Below are 14,604 nucleotides of genomic sequence, written 5' to 3' on the forward strand. Positions count from 1 at the left end.
TCTCCTTCCTTCCTTCCCTCCCTATCTATCTATTTATCTATCTATCTGTCTTTCTGACTCCCTCCCTCTCTCTCCATCCATCCATCTCTCCATCCACTTACCTACCTACCTATCAATCTGTCTGTCTTCCTCTCTCTCAATATCTATCTATCTGTCTATCTCTCCATCTACCCACCTAACTATCAATCTGTCTGTCTCCCTCCCCTCTTCTCTCCATCCATCCATCCATCCATCCATCCATCCATCCATCTCTCCATCCACCTACCTACCTACCCATCAATCTGTCTGTCTTTCTGTCTCCCCCTCCTCCTCTCTCTATCAATCTATCTATCCACCCATCCATCCATCTACCTACCTACCCATCAATCTGTCTGTCTTTCTTTCTGTCTCCCTTTCCTCCTCTCTCTATCAATCTATCTATTCATCCATCCATCCATCCATCCATCCATCCATCCATCTCTCCATCCACCTACCTACCTACCTACGCATCAATCTGTCTGTCTGTCTTTCTGTCTCTCTCTCCTCTTCTCTCTATCAATCTATCTATCTATCCATCCATCCATCCATCCATCCACCTACCTACCTATCAATTTAACTGTCTTTCTGTCTCTCTCTCAATATCAATCTATCTATCCATCCATCCATCCATCCATCTCTCCATCCACCTACCTACCTAGCTATCTATCAATTTGTGTGTATGTCTGTCTCCCTACTTGCTTACCAACTACCTGCCTATCTCTCTGTCTGTGTGTCTATGTTCTATCTATCTATATTTATTACCCCTAACCTTTATGATGACCTCCAGTCTTTCATCCACAACTCCCTACTGGACATCTTAATCTGGATATGTCTAAAGCTAAACTCATTATCTTTTCCCCCCAAAACTTCCCTTCTTCCTAAGTTCCTTATTTTTACTGAGACCACCCACACTCTCTGCCACTCAGGTTTGTAACCTAGGAATCATTCTGAAATTCTTATTCTCTCTCACACACCCTTCCCATCAGCCTGGTGTCTGGACTATTGCAATAGGCTACTATTTGGGCTCTGCTTCAAGTGTCTTCCTACTTCAGGCCATCTCCTTTCAGCTATCAGTGATCTTCTTAAAGATCAGGCCTTAACTATGTCACCCTCTCTATTCAATAAATTCTAGTGGCTCCATTTTACCTCCAGGGTTAAACACTTCATTTGGATTTTTTTTAAACTCTCACCTTCCATCTCAGAATCAATACTATGTATTGGTTCCAAGGCAAAAGAGCAGTAAGTACTACACAATGGAGGGTAAGTGACTTTCCCAGGGTCACACAGCTAGGAAGTGTCTTGGGTCAAATTTGAACCCAGGACCTCAAATTTCTAGACCTGACTCTCAATCCACTGAGTCACCCAGCTTCCCCCTCCATTTGGATTTTAAAGGCCTTTATATCCTGGTCCCTTCCTACCTTTCCAGTATTGTTACACCTTACTCTTTTCCAGGTATTCTGTAATCTGGTGTCAATGTGCACTCCTCCTGATTCAAGACATTTTCATTGGTCCTCAAGCCTGGAATTTTCTTTCTCCTCATCTGTACCTTCTGATTTCCTCAACTTCCTTCAAGCACCAATTAAAATCCTACCTTCTGTAATGCTGATCTCCCTTAATTCTAATGCCTTCCAGGATCTGTGATTATCTCCACTTGACCAGCATATGTCTTATTTGTACATAGTTGTGCCGTATCCCTCCTAAAGCTTTTCTTTCTCCTAACCACAAACTTCAATCACTCTACCCTACTTGATGCTTTTCCAGGTCATCATATTTACTTTGACTTTCCTTTCCCCCTTCAAAATCTTAATCTTTTCATCAATCAGTTCAACTCTGACATAGAGCTGGTGATCACTGAATCTAACTCTATAAATTTTGTTTATGAAGATATTGAGGCCAAGACTTGTCCATGGTCACCCAGCTAGTATCTGAGGAAGAATCTGAACCCAGGACTTCTTTTTTTTTTAAGATTTAAATATTTTATTTTTTTAGAAACATTTTCCATGGTTATATGATTCATGTTTTTATTTTCCCCTTCGCCCCCTCCCCCAAATCCAACAAACATTTCCACTGGTTTTTAACATGTGTCATCAATCAAGACTTATTTACATATTATTGATAGTTGCATTGGTGTGGTCATTTAGTGTCACATCCCCAATCATGTCCGCATCAACCCATGTGTTCAAACAGTTGCTTTTCTTCTGTGTTTCCACTCCTGCAGTTCTTCCTCTGAATGTGGTAGTGTTATTTTCCATAAATCCCTTAGAATTGTCCTGGATCCTTGCATTGCTGCCAGTACAGAAGTCCATTACATTCGATTGTACCACAGTGTATCAGTCTCTGTGTACAATGTTCTCCTGGTTCTGCTCCTTTCACTCTGCATCAATTCCTGGAGGTCGTTCCAGTTCACATGGAATTCCTCCAGTTTATTATTCCTTTGAGCACAATAGTATTCCATCACCAGCAGAAACCATAATTTTGAACCCAGGTCTTCTTGATTCCCATATCCAACACTCTAACTACTATGCCCCACTAGTACTTGGAATCTAACCTCCTTCTCATCACACGTCTTTTTCCCAAATCCTAGCTTGTCTTGGTATACTGGAGAATCACTATTCTTCCATTCCTCTGGGCTCAAAAGATGAGAATCATTCTTCACTCTCCATTCTCATTTAGCCTCCCATATCCAATTAGTTACCAAGTCTTGAAGATTCTACTTTTGTAGCCTGTATGACATTTGTTCCTTTCTTCCCATTAATACAAAACCACCCAAGTCCAGGTACTTCTGACCTCTTTCTTGGAGTCTCTCAACAGCCTCCTAATTAGCCTCTCTATGTCCAGTGTCTCCTGCCTCCAATCCATCCTCAGAGAGCTGCCCAATGGATACTCCATTCAGGTCTGACCAGGTCCTTTCTCTACTCAAGAAGTTTCAGTGGCTCTCCTATTTGATCATTAGGATAAAATACAAATTCCTTTGCTTGGTATTTAAAGGCCCTCCCTCATGATCTGGCTCCAACCTATGTTTCTAGGCTGATGATTCATACCCCTCCCAGTTAGCCTATGTGTTTTACCATTCCTTAGAAGCAGCATTCCACACACACCCCCCACCTCTGGATTTTTGCCTAAGATATACCCTATGCCTGGAATGCACTCCCCTTCAACCCTGCCTCTTGGAATACCTTGGTCCCTTCGAGACTCAGCTCAAGTGCTACTTTCTTTTTTTAAACTCTTACCTTCTGTCTTATAATCAATGCCATGTATTGGTTCCAAGGCAGAAGATTGGTAAGGACTAGGCAATGAGGGTTAAGTGACTTGCCCAGGGTCACACAGCTAGGAAGTGTATGAAATCCAATTTGAACTCAGGACTTCTGGTCTCTAGGCCTGGCTCTCCATCCACTGAATCACCTAAATGGCCCCTAAGTGCTACCTTTTTCAGAGGCCTTTTCTGATTCCTCCAACTCTTAGTTCCTTCCCACCCAAATCACAAGGAGTATTTGTGTATATCCTGCATTTAAATCCTAATGGTTGAATGTAAGCTCCTTGAGGTCAGGGAATCTTACTTTCATATTTGCTGGACAGTATCATAGGCACGTAATAAATTCCTGCTGATCGATCAACTGATTAGATATAAGTGACTTGGGAGTGGATTTATTTACCCTTCCCACAGCTATTAAAGAATCACTCATATACTGGATTGTTTGGATGAGTGTTTAAAAAACCGTTTATGCCAATGAGGCCAGTTAGTTGCCAGCACCTCGGAAAATAAACGCATTGCTTCTTCTTAGTAGATTCACAGTTTGAAGCAGAAGGATTCACTTGCCAGAGTTCAAATTCCTGATGGACAAAACCAAGGGATTTGGTGACTGTCTTTGGTGTTGCAAAGCATTGCCTAGAAATACAGTCAGTTTTGGTAGGTCAGGAAAAAGGGGTGGAGATGGTCAAAGGGTACATACGGTGAAGCCGCCCATCATCAGGAAAGAAAGAGACCAGACCTGCAGAAGAGTGAGAAAACCCATAAAAAGGGAATAACCTCCCCAGCCCTGTCTGCCATCTCTGCCCAGGGTACCAGCAGCCTTGGTTCTCTGGAGTCCAGAACAGGGAGGATGAAACATGGATCTGGGGACGGCAAACACTCCAGGCCTGAGGACTCTTTGGAAAAGCAGCAAAGACTTTATCTGATGGATGTTCCCATTAGAATGTTCCCATATTGAGGCAGCTGGGTGGCCCACCCTGGGCATGGAAGAATTCAAAGATGGCCTCAGACACTGACTCTCTGAGTCACTTAACCCTCTTTTGCCTTGGAACCCATACTTAGTATTGATTCTGAGATGGAAGAAAAGGGTTTAAAAAAAATAGTGACTCATAGGCCTGGATTGGACCATGATGGAAAAGAAGGTCAGGACAGACCCAAATGAATACAACAATGAGAAATCCAACAAATAAACAAATCTAAAATAAATACAAAAGAGATGGGGGCAGCTGTGGATTGAGAGCCAGACCTAGAGACAGGAGGTCCTAGGTTCAAATCTGGACTCAGACACTTCCTAGTTGTGTGACCCTGGGCAAGTCACTTAACCCCTATTGCCTAGCCTGTACTACTTCTTCTACCTTGGAACCAACACACAGTATTGATTCTAAGATGAAAGGTAAGAGTTAAAAAAACAAAAACTGGGAAAGAAAGAACCCTACCAGATACCTTTTTTGAGACAAATATAGTCCTAATACCCAAGCCAGGGAAAGATTAAGTACTGAAGGAGAACTTCAGACCAATATCATTAATGAATATAGATTCAAAATTTTTAAATAAAATCTTGTCTAACAGACTACAACCATTCTTCTAAGATAAACTTGATACCTTTCCCAATAAATACAAAACTAAAAGCAAGGATGTGTACTCTATCCTAGTTTTATATAGTTCTGGAAATGATAGCAATCATAATAAAAGACAAACAAATCAAAGGTATAAAGATAGGTAAAGAAGGGATAAAACTATCTCTTTTTGCTTCTAAGATGGTGGTTTAGTTAGAAAATCCTTGAGAATCAGCAAGCTGAGACAATTGCTTTAGTAAAATTGCAGGTACAAAAGAAACCCTTGAAAATCAACAGAATTTCTGTAAATTCTGCATAACAATGACAAAATTCAAGATAAAATTCAAAAAATGGAAAGAGGAATCTCATTCTAAATAACTACAAAAGCATAAAGTATCTGGGAATCAATTTACCAAAGTACAGAAAATACTTGCATAGTTTCGGTGACAGAGTTCTCCTTAAGGAAATAAAAAACAATTTAAATAGCTAGAGGATTACTCAGTGCCCATGGCTGGGCTGTGCTAATACTATAAAAGTGACAATACTACAAAAGTTAATTTATAGTCTTGATATTATACCATCAAATAATCAAAGGGATATTTTACAGAACTCAATAAAATGATAATAAAATTTATTTGGAAAAATAAAATATCCTTAATATCAAGGAAAAGGATGAAAAGAGGTAGGGAATGAGGGGAAATAGCACTTCCAGACCTTGAACTATATAATAAAGCTGCAGTCATCAAAACCATCTGGTATTGGTTAAAAAACAGAAAGGCAGATCAATGGAACAGGCTAGACAAGGGAGAATAAAAAACAATGGAACTCAATAACTCAATGTTTGATAAACCAGAAAACATAAATTACTTAGAAAGAACTTATTTGATTGAAAAAATCTGTTAGGAAAATGAAAAGCAGTCTGGCAGAAATTAGGCTTAGACCATTCCTTATACCATATTCCATATACCGCATTCTAAATGGATACCTGACCTTAATGTTAAAAATGATACTATTTTAAAAATAAGAATATAAGTAGATTACATTCTCTTTATAGCTATGAATAGGAGATATGTTTTTTTTTTAATCCTGACCTTCTGTCTTAGAATTGATACGAAGTGCCGGTACCAAGGCAGAAGAGTAGTAAGGGGTAGGCAATTGGGATTATGTGACTTGCCCAGGGTCACACAGCTAGGAAGTGTCTGAAGCCAGATTTGAACCCAGGACTGGCTTTCTATCTACTGAACCACCTAGCTGTCTTAAGATATATTTTTAAGCAAGGGTCAGAGGCAATTACAATTACAGAAGATAAAATAGATTATTTTGATTACACAAAATTGAAAAGCTTTTGCACAAACAAAATTAATGCACCATAGGATAAGAAAAGAAGTGACCGAATAGGGGAAAATGGGTTTTTAGACCTTAGATATCCTGTTCTCATATGAATTTCCCTCACTAGTCCTCCCAGAAGACTCTCTCAGTGTCTGGGTTCCATCATCCTGGAGAGAGAACCAGCTACAGGAAAGAAAACAAATTTCTTAAAGTCCCTATTAAAGGGATCAATCATGAGATTGGGTTTGGTACTAGGATTTCCCTGTGGTGAAGGGTTACCAGCCTTAATAGACTGACTGTGCTCAAAGACTGGCCTTAGGTGGCAAGGTGGTTCTGATGTCAGATTTAGCAGGAAAGACTATAAATCCCTAGAAGCCTGGTCTCTGCAGCTTTGCACATTGCTTGGGGCTATCTCATTAATAGCTTTTGTATTTGTAACCCCAGTGCTTTGCACATAGAAAATAATGCTTTTCCGTTCATTCATCCACCTCAGCTGAGAGTCAAAATCCCTGAATTCCCTCATAATCCTAGTGTAACTATTTGGGTGAACCAACGTCTTTTCTCTGTGGGTTGCCTCTCGTGTATTTAAAACAATGCTCCGAGTTTAGAGAGAACTAATCAATGAGTTGGTGAGGCAAGCATTTATTAACACACATTGTGTAGTTTTAATATAAGATATTAATAATGGCCACTAAATTCCAGGTTCTCTGTTAGGAACTAGGGATACAATAATAAAAATTTGGGTGGGGGAGTGCCTATGGGAGAAGATACTAAAATCTCCAAATTAAGTAAAATCTCTGGAAGAAGCCCCCAAATCAAAAGGGCCAGTAGTCTGTCAGTCAGTTAGCAATTATGAAGCTCCTACTGTATGCCTGTGTTAAGAGCCAAGAATACAAGGAAAGGAGTGGGGGGTCCCTGCTCTCAAAGGATTCAGGCTCCCAGGAGACACAATGTGCAAACAATTATGTACAAACAGACTATAGAAAGGATAAATTAAAGATAATCCCAAAGAGAAGGCATGAAGATTAAGGAGGACTGAAAAAAGGCTCCTTGTTGGTTTTACTTTAACTGAGACTCAAAAAAGCCAGGAGATGGAGATGAAGAGGGAGAGCATTCCAGGTATGGAGGAGTTAGCGAAAATATGGAAAGAGATAGAGTGTTTTTATTTGAAGAACAGCAAGGAAGTTGGTGACATTGGATTTAAGGGTAAAAGTGGCAGATTGAGTAAATTGTCAAAAGATTAGAAAGGGAGGCAACCAAGTGGCTCAGTGGATAGAGAGCCAGGTCTAGAGATGAGAGGTCCTGGGTTCAAATATTCCTTTTCATTGTCTTAACCAAAAACATTTTGTAAAATGGAAAAAAAAGCTATAATGGTTGTTTAATTTAAAGCCAATAATGCAACTTAAAAATATATATAATATAAAAATATATGATATTAAATATATTATTATGTTAAATATAATATATAAAATATATACAGATAATTCCTTGCTGTGTGACCCTGGGCAAATCACTTTACCCCAATTGCCTAGTCATTACTGTTCTTCTGCCTTGGAACTGATATTTAAGTCTTGATTCTAAGACAGAAGATAAAGAGTTTTAAAAAAAGTCCAAAAAACCCAGGAAGGTAGAAAGACCCAACTGATAAAGGGCTTTAAGAGCCAAACAGAGGATTTTTATATTTGATCTTGGTGGCAATAGGGAGCCACTGATATTTATGGAAAAGGAAGAATAATGGGTCAGAACCAAGCTTTAGGAAGATCATTTTGACAGCTGAGTGGACTTGAACGAGGGAGAGCAGCAGTCCAAGTGTAAGGTGATGAGGTGCCTGTCCCAGGGTGATGACAGTGTCAGAGGACTGTAAGAAGGAGTATGTAGTTTTTGAGGGGTGTCCCTACTCCAGGCCCAGACTCTATCGTGAAAGAGACATCTCTGCTTAGTCTTTGGGCTGGATGTGTTATTTTCCTCTTTGCTGCCAGAGGACCCTGGATGTTTCCAGGGCAAGTGCCTCCTCTTCCTTTGGTCCAGAGTTGGTGCCGCATCCTCCAGGAGGCTCTTCCTGGTCCCTGATGCTCAAAGGGACCCTTCTCTCCCCACACTTTCCTTGAACGCCATGATGATATCCTTTGCCCCTCTACCATGCTTATCTGTAAGTCACCCACCCAGATTAAAATGTAAGCTTCGCGTGGGCAGCATGAGTACAAGGAAATGTTTGTTTGGCTGAATGAGTGTCCAAAGCGGTGTTTCCCTGTAGAATCTATGTGAGATTGCTTACCATCTTCAGCAAGGGGATAGGATAGGGAGGGTAAGAATTCGACCCTCGGAATTCTTTGAAAAATGTTGGGGACTGTTTTCAGATGTAATTGGGGGAAAATTAAATAAGATTAAAAAAAACAAATAGTGTTTCTAGGGGTGTGCTCCACTGGCTTACACTAACTGCCTCAGTTCTTTCCCTTTTACAAGATGAGCTTTTGGAGAGCAGAGTTGGCACCCTATCTACTGTTGGGTCCCCAATGCCAGGGGGCTGTGGGGCAAAAGGGAGGTGAGGGGTGCCTACTCTAAGGCCTGAACTTGTTACACTTGCCTGGACCCTTTTTGAAACAGGGTGCCACAAATAAAAGAGTGCTAAAGGTGGTTCAGTGGACAGAGAGTCAGGATTGGAGATTGGAGGTCCTGGGTTCAAATGTGACTTCAGATACTTCCTAGTTGTGTGATCCTGGACAAGTCACTTAACCCCCAATGCCTAGCCTTTGCCTTTCTGTCTTAGAGTTGTTACTAGGACAGAAAGTAAGGTTTGTTTTGTTTTTTTTTTAAACCAAAAGGTTTGGATTAGTTGGTCTCTATGGTCCTTTTCAGTGTCTAGAAAAGGGAAACGATTCCTCTAATCTTGAAAGGGCCTTCCTTTCCTTCTCTTCAAGCAAAAGAATTCTCCTGCCAGGAATAATCCTTGATCATCCATTTAGCTTCCTCCTGATACAATGGGTATCTAAAAGCCGACCTCCTCCAGGATCCCTTCCTGGGAAAGTGTTCAGCTGCCTAAAACTACTTTCTCAAAATCAAATGTAAAAAAAAAAAATTGCGTTTTGCAAAACTATACATATATAACCTATATCAAATTGTTTGCCCTCTCAATTAAAAAACAAATAGTAAAAACTTTTTTATATGCAATTAGAAAAATATATACTTTCTGCCTTACCGAACAATTAAAATCCTATATGGCTGGGCTGGAAGGGATCGAAGAAATCATCTTCTCTAGCTCATATCTCAATCAGTCAGTCAATAACATTTATTAAGTACCTACTGTGCCAGGCACTAGAACTGGGCATACAAAGGCAAGAAGGCACTCTGTGCTCTCCAGGAGTTCACAGTCTAATGGAGAGACAACGTGTAAATAATGACAAACACATTATAAGTTAAATAGATGATTTCTCTACTTATATAAATTAATAAATATATAATTGTATATTTTGTGCAAATGTAATTAAATAAAATAAAAGATAAATTAAAAATAAGCATCGAAAAGAAGGCACTAGAATTAAAGGAGAACGGGAAAGGCTTTCTGTAGAATGTGGGATTTTAGCTGAGACTTAAAGGAAGCCAGGAGATGGAGATGAAGATAGAGAACATTCTACCAATGGGGACAATGGGTGAAAATGCCTGGAACCTGGAGTATCTTATTCAACCAATAACAAGGAGGCCAGTGTCACTGGAATAAGGAATGCATGTGTAAGGTAGGCAAGAAAATGGGTAAGAAGACTGGAAAGGTTGGGGGGAGGGGAAGGCAAAGTTACAGATTCTGGCCACCAAGCACCAAGCACTCTGAACACCAGCTCGAGGATTTTATTCTGAATCTGAGAGATGATCAAGAGCCACCAGAGGTTATTGATCTAAACTGAGCTAGGGAATTCAGAGTCAGCGGGAAGGGAGAGAATCCTAGATTTGGACAAGAATTTCTTCCTACAATATATTGGATAAGTGGTCACCCTTGCCTGAAGACCTCTTGGGAAGGGGAACTCACTACCTCCTCCAGGTAGCTCATTCCATTTTGGGAAATCTCTAAGCAGTTAGCAAGATTCAATTGATATGAAACCTAAATCTGCTCCTCATCACTCTTAGTTCTGTCCTCCCAGTCAAGTAGAATAAGTCTAATCTGTCCCTCTCTTCCATGGTGGTCTGTTTCAAACACTCGAAGACATCTATCAAGTTTCCTCTAACTCCTCTCTTCCCCAGACTAAATATCTCCAGTTATTTTAAGGGAAAACCCTTCTCTGGTCCCCTCCATCTTATCCATGCCCACCCCAGAACTGGAAAAAAGCTTCAGCTGTAATTCGTCTGGTCAAGCCAGAATGTTACACAATGACTACCTCCTTGAAAATATTATCCATTAAGTTATTATAATTAAAAATCTATAATATATAGCACACCTCCTCACTAGGAAGGAGTAACTTTAAAAGGCAATCTTGATCTGCCTTTGTTTTCTGAATTAGGATTTTTGGATTTCCTATTCTTCAGTTATTTTTGCTTAAAATACTGCAAGACAACCCATTCCCAGGTTCACTTCTCTTTGAACCCAACTCTACTCTTTCCCCCCATGTGTCCCTCTTTCTCCTACTTTTAAAGTTTTACTCAGTTTATTAATTCCCTTTTCTTCCTATTTATCTAAATCTTTTTTTTTTCTCTCTGGTAAGTAATAATAATCATTTTAATTGTATAATACCTAATTATTCATCACACAATAGTAATCTTAGTTCAATGAAAATATTATTACGTATTATTAATATGCAATGACACATGATATAAACAATACACAACATTATTATATTAATATAATGTGTAATAGTAATATTATAATATTTAAAATTATATTTGCTATACAAATAATATTAGTAAAGAATTAATTTAGCCTAATATCACATGGTCATTTTTTGTGGGGGAGGGCTGCCAAGTAACATCACTATCAAGTTACATCTTCCATTTTACACTTGTGAAGTTGATTTTTTTAACTCAAATATGGGATTTCTTCTTATTAAACTTCATCTTATTGAATGCATGGTGGGTGAGAGCAGGCCTCAAAGTGGTAGGAAGCAAGAACCACATGGTATAAACAATGTAAAGGATAATCATTGAAGAAATGTATGATCACAAAAGGTGAGTTGGTCACACAGCTACCTGTATGATGAATTTGCTGTGGCCCTGAGGACCTGAGGAAGTTCCCTCGCCCCATGATGTTGGGTGGACTGTTTTTGTCAAACTTCTAGGAGGATGGAGACAAGAACTGCATTCAGATCTTATATGAATAGATTTCCATCTCCATTGTTGAAGGAGATTCCCATAATAAGGAGATCACGAATATTGAAGATTTAATCCCATGTTCTGTCAAGATCTTTTTGGATACTGGCTTTGTCATCCAACATGTTAGTTATCCTTTGGCTTTGTGTTGTCTGTAAATTTAACATGTCTTTATCTAAGTCAAGAGTAAAAATGTTAAGTAGATCCTCTGGGAGCTCCTTTGGTGACATCCTCCCAAAATGGTATTGATCTGAACCATTGATATTGAACCATTAACTACATTGGCTACTCTTTGGGTCTCACTTATCCCCCATTTCCAATCAATTGTTAAGTCTTGTCATTTCTACTTTCCTAATATCTCTTGTTTAATCCTCCTTCTCTCCTCTGACACTGACACTCGGTTTCAGACCCTCAACACTTTTCATGCCTTGGCTAGTGCAATAATCTGCTGATTGATCTTCCTGCCTCATTTCTCTCATTCCTGTTCCTCTTCCATTCAATTTAACCACCCACACCCCAATTCAAAAAACTCTAGTGGCTCTCTATATCCTCCATTTGGCTTTCAAAGACCTTTAGACTCTTTTTACCTTTCCAGTCTTCTTACTCCTTATTCTTCAACCTTCCAGCTGTACTCTTAGATCCAGCAACACTAGATTCCTCACTGTTTCTCATCTCTCTTAACTCCAAGGATTTTCATTGGCTGTATCCCATGTCTGGAATCCTCTCCCTCCTCATCTCCATCTCCTGGCTTCTTTGAAGTCTCAGCTGAAGTTCCTCCTTCTGCAAGAAGCCTTTTCTGATCCCTTTTATTTTTTTTATTTAAATCCTTCCCTTCTATTTTAGTATCTGTCTTAGAACTGATAACTGATAACTGCATGGCAAGGGCTAGGTAATGGAAATTAAGTGATTTGCCCAGGATCACATAGCTAGGAAATATCTGAGGTCAGCTTTAAACTTAGGACCTCATGTCTCTAGGCCTGGGTCTCTATCCACTGAACCACCTACATGCCCCTTTGGGCTCTTTTCTAAAAAATGTTTTTTTTTCTTATTTTCTCCATTAATTCTCTTTCCTTCCTGCATAAATTTTTACTCTTTGACTCCTAGGCTATAGGTTCAAGAACCTATTCATCTAGACCTTATACATACCACTTGTCCTTGCTTTCAATGAGAGAAAAGTTTAGAGAGGAAGCTTGGTACAATGGAGAGATTGAAGAGTTGGGATTAGGGAATCTTGGTTCAAATCCCAGCTCTGCCATTAACTACCCATTTAACCTTCCTAGATCTCAGTTTCCTCAACTGTAAAAGGAAGAGGTTGGCATAGATGGACTTGTTTTTTTAAACCTTTATCTTCCATTTCAGAATCAATATTGTGTATTGGTTCCAAGGCAGAAGAGCACTATAGGCTAGGCAATGAGAATTAAGTAATTTACCCAGGGTCACACAGCTAGGAAGTGTCTGAGGCTGTATTTGAACCCAAGACCTCCATCTCTAGACCTAGTTCTCAATCCACTGAGCCACCCAGCTGCTCTCAAATTAGATGGATGCGTTGGGTCCCTCTCATTTCAAAACCATATGATCCCATTAAGTGCTTTGGCCATAATGTGAGAGTCTTGAAATTCTGTCAGTAGGTACTGCCTCTACTAAGATAGATGACAATTACCTCTATACCATAGTAGAACATCTTCTTGAATTGCTGTGTGTATTAATCTATTATATTGTAAATTTATATTTTTCTTAATATAATATGATACACATGATATTTCTATATAATATAACACATATTTCTATATAATATGTGATTTATATTTATGTATGTGTACATGATACATGAGCATATAGTATATAACACATATTATATAATATATAAATTACATATTACATAGTATATGTGTATGTGTGTGTGTGTATATATATATATCACTCACCCTGCTCCTTCCCCTTCCCTCAACTAAACCTAAGGCCCTCCTCTCCCCTTTTCTACCTCCCATCCCACCATTCTGGTGATACACGACTCTAAACTTAGCTAAGCCATCCTTTGATGACAGATGCACTAGCCAGTACCCAGACATATGCAGTCAGTATTCAAGGCTTTGCCAGCTTGGTAGGGCCAGCCAGAACTCACATTCCACTAGCATAGCCTTCCAGGACCTCACCACCACAATGAAGAATGGAAGAAGACTTTAGTAGAGTAGGAAAGCCCGGTATGAATATTTGTTGAACTGATGCAAGTCTACTCTGGGGAAACTGGAGATTACCTCCTTTCTTGGTGCCGTGTACCTGGATGGTCAGCTGTCATCCCTTGTAAATCTCCAGGGCTATGTGGGGATGATCCAGTGGCTGGCCTGGAATAAGTGTCCGTTTGTAGAACCAAAGGATCCAGGACTAAAATAAGTCTTGGAGAGCATTCCGTCCAATGCAGATGAATAAAATGAGGCTGGATGGTACAACTTGCCAACGTCACTTAGAGAGTAGAACTAGGATTGGAATGTAGGATCTTGGTTCCAAAATCTTGGTTCCAAATCCAGGCCACTTCCCAATCCTCAGCCCCATCCTGTCCTAAGTGTTGCTTTCTCTGGCTTTGTTCCCCATATTCCCTCCACCCCTACAGAGGCACTGGGAGATACAACCACAGGGAGTCTAGAAAAGCACAGATGAGAGACTCGTCGGAACCCTGCCATATGCAGACAGAACAACTTTATTAAAAATGCAGCTGTTAGAAAAACCCTCAGAGGGGATGTCTGACACAGACAGTGGCTGGCACTGAGAAGTACAAATCTTAAATAAACTCATCAGGAGAGGGACATGCAAATACATTTTTTCTTTAAAAAAAGAAAAAAAGTTCTCCCTCCCCAAATAAAAGACTACAATGAAGTAAATCCCCCCAATTGGCCGGTTTGTTTTGATTGTCTGCAACTTCGAAGACTCACGGGACCCTCAGCTCTTTTGAGGCCATGTCTTTGGTTGAGGAGAGATGGAGTTTGAAGGATAGAGTTTTCAAAGGGATTATTACCTGGTTCTTTTTCCTGGTTCTGTCCTGGATTCCCCAGCTGAGCTCTCAAAAGCTCAGGAACCCGGCAGATGTAGAAAATAGACAGAATCTGGCAAAGGAGAGGGCAGAGAAGGCACTTTCTTAGAGGGCATGGCCCAGAGGTGGTGGTGGTG

The sequence above is a fragment of the Gracilinanus agilis genome, chromosome 2, assembly GCF_016433145.1.
Source record: "Gracilinanus agilis isolate LMUSP501 chromosome 2, AgileGrace, whole genome shotgun sequence".
Taxonomy (NCBI): Eukaryota; Metazoa; Chordata; class Mammalia; order Didelphimorphia; family Didelphidae; genus Gracilinanus; species Gracilinanus agilis.